General features: G+C 35.5%; 2 pseudogenes; both read right to left on the reverse strand.

Moving 5' to 3' along the window:
- Window positions 1-80: 80 nt before the first annotated feature.
- Window positions 81-9,893, reverse strand: LOC120151895 (annotated as a pseudogene).
- A 4,194-nt stretch (window positions 9,894-14,087) lies between these two features.
- LOC120151896 lies at window positions 14,088-16,346 on the reverse strand (annotated as a pseudogene).
- Window positions 16,347-20,895: the final 4,549 nt, after the last annotated feature.

A 20,895-nucleotide genomic window follows, 5' to 3' on the forward strand; every position in this document is an offset into this window, starting at 1 on the left:
ATTTACTCTTTTATATACTAATTCCCATTAATTAATCTATATGCCACTGTTTTGTTCAAAAGTTGCTGTACATTTTTAGTAACGTCCATTCAGCCAAAATGAACAACTCAACAATTATTGAGGAACAATCATATACTTGAAATGTTGAAGACAAAGGAAGATTCAACGACTAATCGATCACCGAGGCGACATATTCGAAATCGTAACCTCATTAACAGAACAGATTCTATCACTTGCATCGGGTTGAACTGGTTCTGCAACAACACGTCTAACATAAAATGCAGGTTCTGCTGGTAGAGGCAGCGTTATGGTGTCGTTTCCCAACATGGCAACCACAGTTGACATGGTTGGTCTGTCTACTGGATCTGCTTGGACGCACAATAGGCCGATTTGAATGCATTTAAGCACCTCAGTCGGCACACTCGACCCTAGAAGATGCTCTTGTATTAGCTTCATCGCTTCACCTTTCGACCATAGTTTCCATGCCTACAATTATCACTTAGAATTAGCCTATTGTATGTAATATCAGATTAATCTGTCCGTTGAAGATCGAATGAAAGAACATACAAAAATCAGGAGGCTTTCATCATGTTCTGATAAATGAAACCCGTTATTCCTTTTTCAAGTTACAATCTCCAACAAAAGAACCGAAACTGAAAACATCGGCGTCATGTATCCACTGTTTAATTCATAGGAGACAATGATTAAAATCGAATTCGATAATCATGGAAAACTTTGCAAAAACCAAACTGATTTTTCAATGCGAAACGATCAAATACCAGATACCCTCAATAGCTCAACCACATGTTTCTATCTGCTAACCATGAAACATACTATGATTCATTACTTGCATGTTGTTGTAGAAGAAAACGAAAATGGAAGACTTCATAGACTTATTATGTTCCAACCACTCTATTTGTATTTGCTTCGTTTTGATCTCCACCGAAAATTTTGGCCGTGCCAAAGCCTGAAATTTTCGGGTTCATTTCATGATCAAGTAAAACATTACTTGCTTTAAGGTCTCCGTGGATAATTCTAAGGCGAGAATCTTCATGCAGATACATGATACCTCTGGCAGTTCCTCTAATGATGTTGAATCGTATCTGCCAAGTCAGTTGTGCAGCCAAACTCGAATCTGATAAATCTCGAAAAAGAGAAAAAATGGACTATGAAAATATTCAAATTTGTTATGTTTATGAATGAGATAATGTTGGTATCAAAAGGTTGAAGAATCAAACTGAATAGAGGAACACGTCAAGGCTTTTATTGGGCATGAATTCATTACAAGCAACTTTTCGTTTTTCTCTAAGCAACATCCTAAGAGCCGCACAAGATCTCTATGTTGTAATCTGGTAATTAACATGACTTCATTCTTGAACTCAAGCTTGACTCGAAGTTTTCGACAGCCTTTTTACTGCAATTTCTTTACCATCTGTAGAGTGCCCTGGAAATTAACTTATTAACAGCAGTAATTTGTTCAATATATGATGAATAGTTCTAACCATAATTACCTTGTATACAGGGCCAAATCCACCTAGCCCGAGCTTATATTCATCACAAAAACTATTCGTTGCTGCTTGTAAAGTATCCAATTGCATCGAAGGAAACTCCTGGGATCTTCCCACATCATCTAGATTAAAATATTTGCTTGAGTTCTCATGAGGAACGCTTCCCACCATCAAGTGAACTTCGCTGCTGTCTTCTTTATACTCTTTAGTGAAACAAAAGTGATCGGTATTTGATTATAACACAAATCTGTCAATGCCAGCATGATCTAACAGTCCATACCTGGAATGTTTCTCCACCTCCAAATGAAAAAACCATAAGCAGAAAAAAGAGGTAGTCCAAGAGCAACTGATAAACTTGCACCAAGTGGAACCCATATTGATTTTTTTTGTTCACCTGATCCCCCCAATAATAAAAAGAAAAAAAAAAGAAAAGAGATCTTATCAGGAACTTGTGAAAGCACATGCAAAAATAAACGCAACTCAACTAGTCTCGTGCTAATTTTCATTTACATCAATATACTCATGAATCATCGGACTTGCATTTCGTAATTATGGGAGGACTACCAGGTGTGGATGGAGGAGATAAAGTTTGCTCAGTGTTGGAAGCAGGTGTTGATGGAGGAGATAAAGTTTGCGCAGTGTTAGAAGCATTTGTGCGTAAAGCGAAGAAGGGATACAAATCCCATCGGAAATAACTAGGCATGTGAACATAACCTCCTTGCTTCCCGTGGCAACAATCATCATAGAAATTTGATATTAGCGATAGGCAGGAATCACATGCAAAGCGTGATAAAACAGGAGCGCACTGCATTGGTGCATATATAATTTGGAATTCTGTAAAACCTGCTTTCCCAGTTGCGAACTTACGACTAGATGAGCCTTCGGAAGCGTGACTTGTTGGTAATGCTCAATCCCACATAGTGTTGGAAACACTATTGGGAATGGTATTTAAGGCTTGCCATTCCACTTCCTTGTTGAGTGATAGAGAACACGGGGCTCTCGCGCACCGCCGCCGCCGTCCGGCTCGGCTCGGCTCGTGGTCGTGGTCGTGGTCGTGGTCGTGGTCGTGGTCGTGGTCATACGTGTCTTCAACACGTCCGCGCGGATACTATCTTTTTAGAGAAAATTCTTGAGGAATTTCTCTTTGAAAGAAGATATCAACTGATATTTATAGGCTGCTGAGGACTGTTTGAATTTCAAATAATAACAGTTGAATTATTTGTTATCAGAAATTAAACAGTTTATTCCTAAATTAAATCAGAAACGTTAAGATGTACCTGGACTGATTTACAGCTTTGTACAGAGGAGACAAGCTGTTAATATCAGGAGTTACAGAAGTTATTTGATTTAATTCCAGGGGTTACATGATAAAATTTCGGGAGTTATAACAGCTGAATAATGATACAATGAACCTAGACTATTTCTGAGTCAGGTTCATCTAGACGTTTTAGCTGTTACAAATAAGAGGTTTAATCCTGAAATTTTATGGACGATTTTAACCCTATTTCTAGCCTATAAATAGAGAGTTATATTCAGCTTCTCAACTCACTCCAAAACATTCACAATTCACTTACAAAGTGTTTTCTAAAGTTCTCTTTGTGAGTTCTCTCTGAGTGCTTTCCGATCAGAAGTGCAATACCACCAGCAGTCCACTCCGGTTTCGGGTGTACGGAATTCGGAGCGACCATGTTAACCTCGGGGGACGGTCTGCCTACTGCAGCAATTACACACATCGGGGCGAATTCGTTTCTAAGGCAGTGGTTCTTACCACGACACGGTTTACAAATCTGTTCTTCTTAATTACTATTTATATTTCCAGTCAGTGCTAACGGTGTAGTTTTGCAGTTCATATATCCAACAATTTAGAAACGAATTCCATAAACTGCAATCATGTCGACACCTTTGAGCAAACTCATTCCCGATCTTTCCAAGCTCGATGCACTTGATGGAAAGAACTATAGAAGGTGGTCCCAAAGAATTCTGATATTCTTCGAGCAACTTGATCTTGACTACGTGTTGCTCAAGCCACCACCTACTATGCCGCCAAACCCAGCTGTCGGTAATGATGCAGATGCGGTCCTCAATGATGATGCCTTAGCAACTGCCGCCGCAGCTCTCGCTACCTACGAGAAATACGAGAAGGACAACAAGACGGTACGAGGACATCTGCTCAGCCACATGTCAAATAAACTATTTGATATGTTCCTTAGAGAAAGGAGTGCCAACGCAATATGGGACACTCTCGACAAGAAGTATGGTGCTGATGATGCGGGGATCAAGAAGTACGTTGTCGGCGAATGGCTCAAATTCCAGATGACAGACGACAAGCCAATAATGGATCAAGTCCATGACTATGAGAACTTAGTCGCTGACATCATCGCTGAAGGGATGCAAATGTGTGAGGTGCTGCAAGCCAATGTACTCATTGAGAAGCTGCCCAAGTCCTGGTCCGACTACCGCAACTCTCTTAAGCATAAGAAGAGAGACATTTCGCTTGAAGAACTTGTGGGCCATATGAAAATTGAAGAAGCCAACCGTTTAAAAGATAAGCTTACTAATTCTATGAGTAATTTATCTTTTAAAGCTAACTTGGTTGAGTCTAAATTTAAGAAGATCATGAAACGTGGGAATCAAGACAATAAGACAAAACCATAGAAGGTACCAACTTCAAGAAGTCAGGAAAGGCCAAACCGGAAGGAAAGACGTTCAAGTGTTATGTCTGCGGTTTACCCGGCCACAAAGCTTACCAATGCCAACACCGCTCAGACCGCCAGAATAACAACAAGCCACAGATGCACGTTGTAGAAGAAGATGATGAAATCATTGCTGCGGTGGTCTCAGAAGTTAATCTGGTGGAGAACAGTTCAGAATGGGTAGTTGACACTGGCGCTTCGAAGCATTTCTGCGCAAGGAAGGAGTTTTTCACCGAGTTTGAGGATGGGAACACTGGTGAACGTGTGTACATGGGGAACTCTAGCAGCTCTGAAGTGCTAGGCAAAGGCAAGGTTTTACTCAAAGCTGACTTCTGGTAAAACTCTGGCTTTAAATAATGTTCTGTATGTACCTGCCTTGCGTAGAAATTTGATAAGTGGTGGGCTTCTGAATAAGGCAGGCATTAAGTTAGTTTTTGAGGCAGATAAACTTGTACTTTCCCGAAATGGTGATTATGTGGGGAAAGGGTTTTTAAGCAATGGTTTATTTGTCATAGAAACTCAATTTAATGAAAATAAAGCTACCACTTCTGCTTATATTGTTGAATCCATTGATATGTGGCATGCTAGATTAGGACACGTGAATATTCATACTTTAAAGAAATTAATGAATATGAATGTTCTGCCTAAACTAGACACAACTAGATTTAACAAATGTGAGATTTGTGTAGAAGCTAAGCATACTAGACCTCACTTTAAGACTGTTTCTAATAGAAAGACTGAACTGTTAGAACTCATTCATACTGATCTAGCAGATTTTAGAAACACTGAAAGTAAAGGAGGAAAACACTACTACATAACTTTTGTAGATGATTATTCAAGATATACAAAAGTTTATCTCCTAAGAACTAAAGATGAAGCTGAAAACTTCTTTCTTATTTATAAGGCAGAAGTTGAAAATCAGTTAGATAGGAGAATCAAACGGGTTAGATCTGATAGAGGTGGTGAATATGGATCTAATTTCTTAAAAGATATTTGTGAAAAGAATGGCATAATTCATGAAACATCAGCCCCCTATTTTCCTCAACAGAATGGTATAGCCGAAATGAAAAATAGAACTTTAAAAGAGATGATGAATTCTTTACTAATAAGTTCTGGGTTATCTGATAACATGTGGGGGGAGGCCATTCTATCGGCAACTCATATCTTGAACCGAGTTCCTCATAAGAAATTAGATTCTACCCCATATGAATTGTGGAAAAGATACGCTCCTAATTTACAATACCTGAAAGTGTGGGGGTGTCTGGCTAAAGTGGGCTTGCCAGACTTTAAGAAGTCCACCATCGGACCTAAAACCGTTGATGCAGTGTTTATAGGGTATGCTACGAATAGTGCTGCATACAGATTCATGCTTTTACAAGATTATTCTATTTGTGAGTCAAGAGATGCTGTTTTCTTTGAAAATACTTTTCCTTTAAAGGAACCGAGAATAAATATTGAAACACAAATAGAATATATTCCATCAACTTCTTCTAGTAATCCTGCTAGGTCTTCTGAACAAATTGATTTTGAGCCTAGAAGAAGTAAAAGGCAAAGAGTTGAAACCTCTTTTGGACCAGACTTTATTACTTCCTTTATTTCTGAGATAAATGATTTAGACTTCATTTCAGATCATATAGCTCAAAATTTTCTATTAGATGGGGATCCTAAAACTTTTGAAGAAGCTATAAGATCTATCGATGCTAGTTTTTGGAAAAGCGTTGTTAATGATGAACTAGAATCGATAATGTCTAATCATACTTGGGAATTAGTTGACTTGCCTAAGGGATTCAAACCAATCTCCAACAAATGGGTCTTCCGGAAGAAACTAAGGCCAGATGGTTCGATTCAGCGGTACAAGGCAAGATTAGTCGTCAAAGGGTTCACTCAAAGGTTTGGTTTAGACTACTTTGATACATACTCTCCCGTTACAAAAATCTCAACGATTCGTGCATTATTTGCACTAGCCTCTATTCATAAGTTGCAGGTACATCAAATGGATGTTAAGACTGCTTTCTTGAATGGGGATCTAGATGAGGAGATTTACATGGAGCATCCACTAGGTTTTGAGGCACCTGGTATGGAAGGCAAAGTTTGTAGACTCAAAAAGTCACTCTATGGACTTAAGCATGCTCCTAAACAGTGGTATGAGAAATTTCATAAAACTATTCTTAGTTTTGGTTTTGTTGTGAATGGTTCGGATGCTTGTGTGTATTCGAAGATGTTTGAAACTGAATGTGTTATTATAAGCCTTTATGTTGATGACATGTTGATTTTCAGTTATAACATTGAGTCCATTAACAAAGTTAAAAATTTCTTTTCCACTAAGTTTGAGATGACAGATTTGGGAGGAGTAGATGTAATCTTAGGAGTCAAAGTTACCAAAACTGAGAAGGGTTTTTCTTTATGTCAAGCACATTATATAGAGAAAGTGCTAAAGAAATTTGACAGTTTTGATGTCGTCCCTGCTCGAACTCCTTATGACCCTAGCATACATCTAGTCAAGAATAAAGGAAGTAGTGTTTCCCAAACTGAATATGCTAAATTAATCGGAAGTTTAATGTTCTTAATGAACCATACTCGGCCTGATATTGCTTATGTTGTGAGTAGACTAAGTAGATATACTCATAATCCGAGTGGTGAGCACTGGATTGCGCTTAAACGCTTACTGAAGTAGTGTTTCCCAAACTGAATATGCTAAATTAATCGGAAGTTTAATGTTCTTAATGAACTATACTCGGCCTGATATTGCTTATGCTGTGAGTAGACTAAGTAGATATACTCATAATCCGAGTGGTGAGCACTGGATTACGCTTAAACGCTTACTGAAGTATCTTAAGGGTACTGTGGATTGGAAACTTGAGTTTGTTGGCTTTCCTGCGGTACTGGAAGGATATTGTGATGCCAACTGGATTTCTGATAATGATGAGGTAAGCTCTACTAGCGGGTATGTTTTTACTTTGGGTGGAGCAGCGATCTCATGGAAATCATCAAAGCAGACTTGTATTGCTCGTTCTACCATGGAGTCAGAGTTTATAGCTCTTGACCTAGCTGGGCAAGAAGCCGAGTGGCTCAGAAGCTTGTTAGCAGATATTCCGTTGTGGGGAAGACCGACTCCTCCAGTTTCATTGTTGTGTGATTCACAAGCTGCGATATGTGTGGCTAAGAACCAAGCTTACAATGGTAAGAAAAGACACATTCGCATAAGACATGAATCAGTTAGACACTTGATAAAGAATGGAGTGTTCTCTTTAGAGTATGTGAAGTCGGAAAGGAACCTAGCAGATCCACTTACCAAAGGGTTAAGTCGGAAGCTGGTCCTAGATTCATCGAGGGGGATGGGTCTAAAGCCCATTGGTTGAGGAATTCATGGTGGATACCCAACTTTGTTATCTAAGTTCCATGTGGTCAAACGAAACCATAGAAAGACTCATAGTGCACATTCCTACTGCCTATCCCTATGATGAATAATGTGCATGCCCAGGATGAGCTTAATTGCTCTTAATAAATTCATAGCCCAGGCTTTGGGTGGTCTTAGTGAGAAAGACTTGATGAATTTACCGATTTTGGCTGAATATCTATTCTTAATAAGTTCATAACCCAGAGTGAGTGGGTAGAAAATGATGAACTTACCGACAGAGAGGTTGAGTTTGTTAAACTCTTAATAAATTCAAATCCAAGTAGTTGGATGGTTCTAGTGAGAAGGACTTATTGAATTTACCGATAAATGAAGTTGAATATTTATTCTTAATGACTTCTTAGCCCAGAGTTTGGGTGGTTCATTTATAATGAATTTGAAGAAAGTCACCATACCCTTTGTGAGGTTGAGCTATTATAAAAGCTCTTAATTATTTCATATCCCTTTTAAGGGTGGTTTATGTTGAGATAAACTTGATGAAATAACCTACGTAAGTGAGAAGGATTAGCCGCCTTCTATGAAAAATGTTGGGCTATTTTTCTAGCACACTTACTAGAATCCTGAGGTAAGATGGCCAAATATATACTTTTGTATATATATATCTTACACATCGAGGACTCAGGTGGATGAAGGGGTTAGTTGTGTGTTATGAGTTTACCCTGATCTTAGAAAGTTCCAGACTAGTTTCACTTATCTAAGAGAAGGATTGCTCATTATCACTATGTACTAGTTCCAGATATGTTCACTAGTGCTTAAGCAACTAATCTCGCTATTGCTCTTCTGGAAAGCTTGTTTTCGAGTTTCAGAAGATTTCTTTCGCATTAGTGGGGGAATGTTGGTAATGCTCAATCCCACATAGTGTTGGAAACACTATTGGGAATGGTATTTAAGGCTTGACATTCCACTTCCTTGTTGAGTGATAGAGAACAAGGGGGCTCTCGCGCACCGCCGCCGTCGTCCGTCCGTCTCGTCTCGGCTCGGCACGGCACGGCACGGCTCGGCTCGGCTCGGCTCATGGTCGTGGTCGTGGTCGTGGTCGTGGTCGAGGTCGAGGTCGAGGTCGTGGTCGTGGTAATACGTGTCTTCAACACGTCCGCGCGGATACTATCTTTTTAGAGAAAATTCTTGAGGAATTTCTCTTTGAAAGAAACAAATGGAAAATGTGAAAGATATCAACTGATATTTATAGGCTGTTGATGACTGTTTGAATTTCAAATAATAACAATTGAATTATTTGTTATCAGAAATTAAACAGTTTATTCCTAAATTAAATCAGAAACGTTAAGATGTACCTGGACTGATTTACAGCTTTGTACATAGGAGACAAGCTGTTAATATTAGGAGTTACAGAAGTTATTTGATTTAATTCCAGGGGTTACATGATAAAATTTCGGGAGTTATAACAGCTGAATAATGATACAATGAACCTGGACTATTTCTGAGTCAGGTTCATCTAGACGTTTCAGCTGTTACAAATAAGAGGTTTAATCCTGAAATTTTATGGACGATTTTAACCCTATTTCTAGCCTATAAATAGAGAGCTATATTCAGCTTCTCAACTCACTCCAAAACATTCACAATTCACTTACAAAGTGTTTTCTAAAGTTCTCTTTGTGAGTTCTCTCTGAGTGCTTTCCGATCAGAAGTACAATACCACCAGCAGTCCACTCCGGTTTCGGGTGTACGGAATTCGGAGCGACCGTGTTAACCTCGGGGGACGGTCCGCCTACTACAGCGATTACACACATCGGGGCGAATTCGTTTCTAAGGCAGTGGTTCTTACCACGACACGGTTTACGAATCTGTTCTTCTTAATTACTATTTATATTTCCAGTCAGTGCTAACGGTGTAGTTTTGCAGTTCATATATCCAACATGACTCACCAGTGTGTCCACCAAACTCTTCCAGACCGTGTCGAATTGTGTTAAGTTGGAGGTGATACCGCCCGTTTTAAAGCCTGCCTCAGGGAGGTCTACCTCCAGGATTCCATAAAAAGAGCCAAGACATGGTTCATCCCCTGCCCATGAATATGCCTCTTTCTGGTTGGGACAGCTAGCTATGAGATCGTGGATTGAGGAATTGACACAACTATAACAAGCGTCTGGAGTAGAGTCTCCTCTGCACATACCAAGAGCGTAAACTTTATCGGAGTTCTGGCCAATACTGCCATTGAAAAACCAATCGTTTGCAGAGACATTAGATGGGAGTGAAACGAGAATAAGGTCCCGGTTTTTGCCATATGCGCTGTTTGTGGTAAAATTACCAGTGTCGTAGCATTTTGGGGCAGCGGCAACAAGATTGAGGCCAATAAGCAGAAACGAGAGAAGGCGATTTTCCCAAAAAATCACCCTTACCCACTAATTTTCCCTGTCAGACACCGTTCAAACTATATTTCCCGATCTTAAACCTTTGCAGTAAGCCGCGCCCATGAAGCGCGTCTTGCCAAACGTGTAAAACACTCAGGTGTTAATTTTGTAAATATTTTTAAAATGATACATAATATGTAATTAATTTCTATTAGGTAATATTTGCATAAAAACGTCAAATTTATTTATTTATTTTTTGTGTGTGAAAAAAACTTTCTATATTAAAATTTTTAAATATTCTTTTGCAAATTATTTTATAACTCGATAAATTTTGATTTTTGCATGAAATTAAATAATACGTATAATCTAGTATAGGAAAACTTTGAGGGTAAGTATTTTAAAATTTGAATAATTTTATAAAAGTTTTATAACTAATATTTCTTTTTCAAAATGATGATGATGAGAAGATAAAATTATATATTTTTGAAAAAAATTGAATTTATATTCTTTTTGTATTGAATTTTATTCATTTTTAATTTTTTTATTGCATTTTTATTGATTTTTAAAAAAATGAATAATAATTCATTTGATCTATCAATTGTAAGATTTTTGCATTAAATTACACAATACGTATAATCTAGTATAGAAAACTTTGAGGGTAATTATTTTAAAATATGAATAATTTTATAAAAGTTTTATAACTAGTATTTCTTTTTCAAAATGATGATGATGATGATAAATATTTTATAATTTAAAAGAATTATATATTTTATATATTTTTGAAAAAAAATTAACTTTTAAAATTAATTGTTTAAAAATATAAACAAATATTAAAATAAACTTTTAAAATTAATAATGTTTATTCATTTTTAATAAAATTAGAATTTAATATTTATTTTATATTTTTTAAAATTAATATTAGAAAGAATATTTTAAATAAAGAGGTGATATTTTTTAGCTTTATATTTTTTCTATTGAATTTTATTCATTTTTAATTTTTTTATTGCATTTTTATTGATTTTTTAAAAAAAGTGAATAATAATTCATTTGATCTATCAATTGTAATTAAAAGTATAAAAATGCAATAAAAAAAAGAATTAAAAGTGAATAAAATTCAATACAAAAAGAATATAAAGTCAATTTTTTTTCAAAAATATATAAAATTTATAATTTTTTAAATTATAAAATATTTATTATCATCGTCATTTTGAAAAAGAAATAATAGTTATTAAACTTTTATAAAATTATTCATATTTTAAAATACTTACCCTCAAAGATTTCCTATACTAGATTATACGTATTATTTAATTTCATGCAAAAATCAAAATTTATCGAGTTATAAAATAATTTGTAAAAGAATATTTAAAGATTTTAATGTAGAAAGTTTTTTTTCACACACAAAAAATAAATAAATAAATAAAGTTGATGTTTGTACACAAATATCACCATAAAAGAAATTAATTACATATTAGACATAATTTTAAAAATATTTACAAAATTAACGCCTAAGTTTTTTACACGTTTAGCAAAGCGCGCCCTGACGCCAGATCAGTATAAGGCGCGCCCCCTTGGGTACGCCTTACTACAAAGGGTGTTAAATCAAAAAAATATAGTCTGAACGATGTCTGACAGAAAAAAATAATAGGTAAAGGTGATTTTTTTGGAAAAATCGCCACGAGAGAACGGAAGAAAGAGCCTTAAGTTTAACCCACATTTTTTCCAGTGATTTGATTGAAATAGAAAGTGGTAATTTTGACAGAAATTGGAGGTTTTGTTTGCTTGATTTGAGTTGGGGAGAATCAAGAGCGCCCTTTAAAGCAAAAGTCTTTACTCTTTAGCTTTTAAAAGTCGATTGAATGTCGAAACCTAGTCTTTAACATTTAATCCCTCGGTCTCACCTTGATGAGTGAGACTGTGCAAAAGATACTTCCATGTTTCTTCCTCTATTTTGGTCACCAAGCTAAGAATTTTGGGAAGATTGGCAGATCGGGATGTTTTGTTTGCTTGAGTTGGAGAAAGAGTCGAGAGCGCCCATTAAAGCAAAAGTTTTAAGCTTTAAAAGGTCGATCAAAACTTGGTCTTTAGTTCCTCAGTCTCACCTTTGTTTGGTGGGCAATCTTCTTTTGGGTTTTGGCTTAATATAAAAATAAATATGCTAAAAACGTTTGAGTTAATTTTTTTTTTAAAAATGTGTCTAACGTTTTATCATATATACTTTTAGGTATCCATCATTGATTTTTTTAATTTTTTAATAATAAAAATAATATTTTTAATTAAAAAGAAAAATAAAAAATTTATTTATAAAAAACTCATTTTTTACTAAAATTATAAAAAACCTAAAAAATTAAAATGTCTCATTTTAACCTCATTACCAACCGTCAACGTCATCTCTGACCATCATTGTCATCTTCGAACGGTCACCCACTTTTTGCCACCCACCTATTGATCAATCGTCATTCTTACCATCACCCAAAATTCCTAAATCTAAAATCAAAAAAATCCAAATCCCTAATTCCTAATTTCAGTTTCCCAACCTAGACGGCCGTCAGCCATCTCTGACCATTATCGTCATTGCTGAACAGTTGTTTTTTTTTATCAAAATTTCACAGTGGTTCAAATGGTAGTGACGGTGTGGCTTATGGAAGTTAGAATCGACGAAGAACAGTGACAGTATTCGATTAACTTTTAAACGCTTCTTCACGACAAACAGTGGCATATTGCAATAGAAGGTCAGCAGAGGTTTATTCGGGGGTCGACGCTGGTGCTAATGACGGTGGTGATGACGATCACCTCTGATCGGCCGACGTCTATGGAAAAGGGAAGGGGAAAGGGGAAGGGAAAAGGGGGAGAGGGGAGGGAGCACCAGGGGCTGCTACTGTTTTGGGTTTTTTCCACAAAAAATATTTTTATTTTTAATTTTTTAAATAAATTATCAAAATTATCATAACGAGACACGTGTCACTTAACAATGATTTTTAACAACGCTTAACGTCTAGACACCTAAAAATATAACGTTTGAAACATTAGACACATATTTTTAACAAAAAAAAAAATTAAATACTAAAATATTTTTCAAGATATAATTCGCACACTTATTTTTATATTAAGTCTTTGGGGTTTTATGATGGAACATAAGGATATTGCAAGCCAGTCACCGGTAATAAATATGTTTCAATTTTAACTTTAAATAGAATATTAATTATATCTTATATTTCATATAAAATATTAATTCTTAAATTTTATATAAAATATTAATTTCACCCTTTAATTCTGTCAAAAAAAAAATTATGTCACCACTTATCACTGTTGTATATCATTGTCGGTTACTATTACTAGTCATTGTCATCATCACCACCAACAATCATTAGAATAATTGCAATAACTTATTTATCTTAGTGGTTAAAATAATAGTTGTCGTTCCTAGATGACATGGTTCGAACATCAGTTAAGTGTAGCAGGGTGATCGAGCAATTAATGTTAAATGGTTTAGAGTATTTAGAACATATATTACTTTTTAATCACTTTAGCTTAATAATAAAAAGTAATATAAAATCTTCAACCTTTTAAAAATAAATTGTAATAATAAATTTATCATTATATTCCTTTAGAAATAAGAATAATAAAATTTAAATATATATCGTAATATAATGATACTAATTTAATTTATATAAATTTTGATAAATTGTGTAATTTTCGTCTTTATTTTTCTAGTATTATGTCTTTTATATGAAATACTTTAGGTGTAATTTTTTATCTTCATTGTATGATTAAATGAATATTTTAAGAGAAATCTGATTGATGATTTTATTATATTTTCATTAAAAAATCTCTCATTATATTTAATTCAATTACTTTTAATTTATTTAGTTTTTGAAAATATAATCTTTATTAAATTTTAATTAAAAATGATAAATTCTTTTATTATGATGATAACTAATGTATATCATATTGTTAATATTTTTATAAATACATTTAGACAAATTCAATTAATTCTTTTTTTATATCGAATTTATGGGTGTTTTAATGGTTTAATGGAATATGTACACTATCATAATTAAGAAAAATTATAAATATATATTACATTGTAATCATCTTAGATTATAGAATAGGATAACCGACTGGGGTTAATTAATACAAGTTTAATGAGATCCCAAATCTTCAAACCTTATCGAGGAACCATGTCTGAGATTGAAACCTCATTTCGGATAAATTGGATGGTTCCGGTTTCGGGATCATCGGAATCTGTTTTGCCCGATACCAGAGAAGAGCTCAGGCAGAATCCAGGCTTGGAGGGCTCCGGAAGAGAATAAGTACATCGACTAAGAGTTACAACTGAACCCATACTTGGTCTGCTACCAATATCTTCTTGAACGCATAGCAACCCAAGGTGGATACATTTCACCATTTCACTTCTTGAACCACACTTCAGATTGGTATCTATTACATTCAAACTTGACCCTTTCTTCCAGTTTTCCCATGCCTGCAAATTACATATTCCGGAGCCATGTATCCACTATAAACGATAAGATACGAAGTCGATTTCAGTGACAGTTGAATATTTAATACTTGCCATGGCATTTGAGAGGACACTTACAATGTTCCCACAATTCTACTTGTCCCACAATTCTACTTGTATCAGTATGAGTTTGATCCAAATTGAATAACTTTGCCATCCCAAAATCTGATATTCTAGGATTCATCTCCGCGTCCAATAGAATGTTATCGGCTTTTAAGTCCCGATGAATTATTCGTAGCCGAGAATCTTTGTGAAGATAGTGAATCCCTCGAGCGATGCCGCATATGATTTTGTATCTGAGCTCCCAATTCAACAGCAAACGCTTGGTTGGATCTACAAATTTGAAAGAAAAATGTAAAACAACTCACTTTATGGTAAAACAATGTTAACAGCAAAGAAATGGTATCGTACGGAATATAAAGTTGTTGGGGCTTGATGCAGGCAAAAACTCAGAGACAAGAAGCCTTTCCTCTTCCTGTAAGCAAAAACCTATAAGCCTAACCAAATTCCTGTGCTGAAGCCTTGCCATTAATGTGACTTCATTCTTGAATTCCGATTCTCCTTGTTCAGAATTCCTTGACAGCCTCTTTGGCGATTTCTTGTCTGTCAGGAAGCGTTCCTTGGGCAACCAACAGGAAAAATATGAATATATTCCTACGTTATGTAGACTCATTCTTCCATTACAGTCTGATTACCTTGTAAACAGTACCGAATCCACCTTGTCCGTGCTTATTATTGTTGGAGAAGTTCATTGTTGCTTCTTTGATAGTGCTGAAGTCGAGTTGCAATGACTGCCTGCTGAAGTCAAATGGCATTCTGGTGCAGACATGTTCATCTGCAACATCAGAGACTGAATTGGTGACCGTATATGTACCTGAAAACAAAAGTGAAATGGTATGGTCACTTACTTTCCGCCTGGCTTCTCGTCTTCTTCCGTCTCTTTAAAAGCACGATGCAAGTAAGAGTTATGAACGCTGTTAAAGTAGCAATTGGAACAACGATGAATATAGCTGTTCGAGAAGTGGCGGTTCTTTTATCTACAAAAGCCAGCAACATAATCGTGTATAGGAAATGGGATAATTATAAGAGGTCCAGTGTACCGTTCTTTTCTATTGTATCAGTTGGAGGAGGAATATTAGGCACGGTAGGAGGTGGTGGAGATCGGACCGGAGAGCTAGCTGAAGATTCGTAAAAGGGATACAAATCCCATTGGAAGAAACAGTTAGGCTTATGGATGAATCCTCCCTGCCTCCCGTGGCAACGTCTTCGATACTCATCCACACATGTTCGAAGGCAGTTGGAGCAGTCATTCTGAGATAGATCCGGTGTGCACTGCATGAGCGAATATATCCTTCTAAGGTTGGTGAAATCGGTTTCCTCGGTTGCAAACTTTAGCCTAGAAGATCCCATGGAAGCTTTCCTCTGCAAACTATCAGTTAAATTCCCCCAAACCTCATCAAAATGCGTTGAATTCGAGTCTATATTGTCATCATTACATCCTATGTTGGTTGGATCTAGCTCCAGAGTTCCGAAAACAGAGCGATTTGTATAGCGTACTATACAAGGCGGATTCCCCAGTCCCCATGAAATGGCTTCTTTTTGGCTGTGACACTCGGCTAAGATGCCTCGAGTCGCTGAATCGATACGGTCAGAACAAACTTGAGCAGAAGCGTCCCCTCTGCGAAGCCCCAGAGCATATACTTTGTTGGGGTCTTGCCCAATGCTGCCACTGAAGAAACCTCCATTTTTGGAGACATTGATCGTGAGAGACGCAAGGAGGTGGTCACGGTTTCTACCGTACGTACTATCCGATGTGAAGTTCCCTGTATCATAGCAAATTTGGGCAGTGGTAAGAACCATGGCTAAGATCATTTGACAGACATGAACAACCAAAATGTTGACAAGCATTGCGGGATTCAGTGCTAGTTTCCCCTCCGGTAAACCGAACTGTTTTCAACTTTCAGACATCATGTTATTCTCCGGGAGAGGACCGATGTCTCAATTTCTAGCTTTCTTTCAATTATTTCAGTTGACAAATATCAAATATGTGCGCTAACTAACTTAAGAAAAGGGTTAATTTTTTACTTTAAACTTGATAGCTTAATGTCAAACTTCGATGACTCGTCTTCTTTTAAACGAGTTTGTTCTCGAACATAAATAAATGAACACACTTTTGTTCATGTTCATTTGTTTATTAAATGAACATAAAAGTTTTGTTCATATTCATTCTTGTAACTCAATAACGAACATAAACGAATGTTATACGAAAGATTCATGAACAATTCGTCGAACGATCTATTCGTTTACTCCCCTATTAAGAATTATTCAGAATCTATCATCTTATAACAGTGAACAAAAAGGGAGATGAACTAATGTTGCTATTTGAAGATTCAAGGGGCAGACCGAATAGGAACATGTCAATAGGGTGTTTAAAAGGTTAACTCGACCACCGATCGAACCAAATTAATTAAAATTAAATTAATAAAAAAATTTGTTTAATCGTTAACCAAACTGAAATTTTTATAATTTTTTAATGAAATTAATTTGAGTTTAATAAAAATATATTTTTTATTTCAGTTAAAATTTGATTATGTCTTGAAAGTTTAATGAGTCTAGATGATTTAAAAATAGTTTGATTTTAATTCTTAACGAGCTAGAACTTAAAATATATACACAATATATATGGTATATTAAATATTTAATATTTTGAAAACATTTTGATGTTTCGATATAACAAATTAAATTTAAATGAATTTTAAGATTTTACAAATGATTTTCTAAGAATATTTGATTTAATTAATCGAATATCAAATTATTACTCCAAGTCTTTCAAGATTAATTTCAAAAACTTACTAAATGTGTAAAATTGTGTTTTGTACTTAAACTATTTTTGAAACAATTTTCACAAAGTATTTTGAACCAAAAATCAAGCCTAAAATCAATTTTTCAAAGTGATGCACCAATCCATGCATCGATGCACCATGGATTAAATTGAACATCGAATGCATTTTATGCATCGATGCACATACCATGCATCGATGCACTCAGTGCATTTGATGCATCGATGCACAAACCATGCATCGATGCACTATGGCTATTTTGAAACATCGAATGCATTTTATGCATCGATGCACTCTTAGTGCACCGATGCACTAAGGGTCCAACGGTCAAAATATTTGAGTTTTACACTGATGCACCGATGCACCATGGGTATGGATCGATGCACTGACGCTCCCAACTGTTTTAATTAATTATTTTCACACTTAAACGGCTCTATTGACTCCACTAAGAATCTCCAACGTTCAGAATCATTTGAAGGAGTATTTAAACAAGCTTAGAAGCCATTGATCAAAAAGAAGAAACAACAATAAACAAGAATCAAGAGAGAATCAAAGAGAAAGCATCAAACCTCAAGTTTGAGCATTTCAAGCCTATTTTTCATTCAATATTCATTTTGCTTTTAAGACACTACTTGTACTCAATTGTATTCATTTTCAGTGTTCTTTTCTTTGTTCTAGAATTGTGCAAACAATCTACCTTGTGAGGATTTCTTTGTAAGTTTGCAAATTTGTAATCTTCTCTTTGAGAAAGAGTGTTCTCAAGAATTGGGGTATATTCTTGAGGGAGTTGTAAGGTTATCTCTTTGGCCTCAAAAGAAAGAACAAATTATTGAATTTGTTAGAAAATCCTTAGTGTGGATAACTAAGGTAGTGGACGTAGACTTTGATTGAGAAAGTCGAACCACTCTAAATCGTTGTGCAATTACTTTCAATTTTCTGCAAAAGCTTCCACCAAAATTTTAATTGCCAATTCACCCCCTCTTGGCCGATTCTTTCGATCGATTAACTCAACAATTGGTATCAGAGCCTCACTCATTTGAAGGTTTAATCGCCTCTTGAGTCGATTCGAGAAGAGTTATATCGATTATCAAGTCATCAATGACCTCTACTTCAAATGTCGACTCCGGTCTCGATTCGATGCCCGTCAACAAGCCTCCTTTCTTCAATGGAGCTAACTATGCCTATTGGAAGAATAGGATGATGTATTTCATTCAAGCAAGTGACATGGGAGCATGGAATATTGTAGAAGACGGATATATCAAGCCTCTCACCCATCCAAGATTGTGGAGTGAAGGAGAGACAAGAATGTTCCAGCTCAACTCCAAAGCCATCCATATCATATTTTGTGCTCTTGGACCAGATGAATATGGAAGAGTTTCATCTTGTACAACCGCCAAAGAAATATGAGATAAACTACAAGTCACTCATGAAGGCACCGACGAGGTAAAATAATCTAAAATTAGTATTCTAACACATAGCTATGAAAATATCAAGATGAAACCAAATGAAGATATCAAAGCTATGACGGATAGATTCTCTACGATTGTCAATGGTCTCAAATCATTTGGAGAGATCATTCCAAACGAAAAGCTTGTGAGGAAGTTAGTTTACTCACTTCCAAAATCGTGGCAATCCAAGAAGACGACAATCATCGAGGCTAAGAACCTAAAGTCCTTAACTCTTGAAGAGCTAATCGGTTCCCTCCTCACTCATGAAATGATGCTTGAAGATGAGGTGGATCTTGATAAGATTGACGAGACATCAAAGGAGAATGAGAATAAGAAAAACATTGGAGTTGCTCTCAAATCCACAAAAGATGAGAGTGATTCAGATGAAGATGATGAGAAAATGACATTGTTTGCCAAACGGTTCAGAAAAATGATGAGACCTTACCGAGGAAGAAAATTCAAACGAAATAAAGGCCTCAAAAATGAACCAAAAGAGAAGGACCCTATCATTTGCTATGAATGCAAAAAGCCGGGGTATGTCAAATGTGATTGCCCATAATTGAAGAGAAAGGGTCAATCAAAGAATAAACACAAGGCTCATGTGGCTAAATGGAGCGATGAAGAAGGTTCCGATGAAGATGAACAAGAAGTAGCAAACTTGTGCTTAAAGGCATTCGGGGAAGATTATAAGGTAATCTCTAACTCATCTGAATTAGATGATTTATCTTATGTGAGTTATTAGAAGAATATAATGGGTTGGCTTCGGATTATGAGAAATTTTTTTTAAAATATAAAAATGATGTCTCAAAATTGAAAAATGAAAATAAGCTCATATCCAAGACCAACAATGATTTTGAAAGTAAAATCAAAGATTTGCAAATCAAACTAGAAGAGTTTGAAAAGAAAATTTTGGATTTGCAAAATTTACTTTCGGTCAATGATGATCATCAAAAGAAAATTGATGATCTTAAAGCTTCTTTTGATAAAGTTGGAACAAAACGTTTTGAAAATGGAGAAAATTTAAAATCCAACTTTGTTAGAAAAAGTTTTAAAACCTACAATCATAGAGGTCCCCGAAGAACCTCTAATGGAAAAATCGTTAGAAGTATATGGGTTCCTAAAGGACTCATTACTACTAAAGATAAAGATATCCTAAACAAATGGATATCTATGGGAACTAGGATTTTGGAAACTAATGAATATGGACCCAAAAGAATTTGGGTACCAAAAATTAGAAATTAATCTATGTTTGTAAGAAAAGGAGCATTGCTACAAGGCACGGGAAACAAATTCAAACTCATGGTACCTTGATAGTGGATGCTCAAGACACATGACCGGGGACAAAAGCCGGTTCATAGAGCTTAACGCCAAAAATGGAGGAGAGGTGACTTTTAGTGATAATTCAAAAGGTCACATTGAAGGCATAGGTACAATAGATAATACCTATTCCATACAAATTAAAAATGTTTTATATGTGAATGGATTAAAGCATAATCTTTTGAGTATTAGTCAATTTTGTGACAAGGGATTCAATGTCATGTTTGAAACTAATGGTTGTAAAGTTTTTGACATTGCATCTAATCAGATTATGCTTGTTGGTCATAGAATAAGAAACATTTACATGGTGCATTTAGACTCTATTGATATGACTAATTTATGCCTAGTTGCTAAGGATGAGCATGATAGTTGGTTATGGCATAGGAGACTAGGACATGCTAGTATGAGTGTTTTGCAACGACTAATTCAAGGAAATTTAGTTCGAGGGTTGCCTAAGCTTAAATTTGATAATGATAAAATCTGTGATGCTTGTGCTAAAGAAAAGAAAAAGCGAATTTCTTTTAAATCCATTAATGATATATCAACTAGTAGAGTATTACAATTGATCCATATAGATCTTTTTGAGCAAACTAGGACTACTAGCTTGGGTGGAAAACAATATGCATTTGTCTTGGTAGATGACTATTCTAGATATACTTGGGTTCTATTCTTAAGTACTAAAGATGAAGCATTAGAAAAAATCATCATGTTTTCAAAAGTAATCCAAAACGAAATAGGTTACTCTATACCTAGTGTTAGGAGTGATCATGGAACTGAATTTGAAAATCTTGGATTTACTGATTTTTGTAATTCTAATGGTATTAGCCATAATTTTTCATCACCTAGAACCCC

The sequence above is a fragment of the Hibiscus syriacus genome, unplaced genomic scaffold, assembly GCF_006381635.1.
Source record: "Hibiscus syriacus cultivar Baekdansim isolate YM2019G1 unplaced genomic scaffold, ASM638163v2 tig00111070_pilon, whole genome shotgun sequence".
NCBI classification, from domain to species: Eukaryota; Viridiplantae; Streptophyta; class Magnoliopsida; order Malvales; family Malvaceae; genus Hibiscus; species Hibiscus syriacus.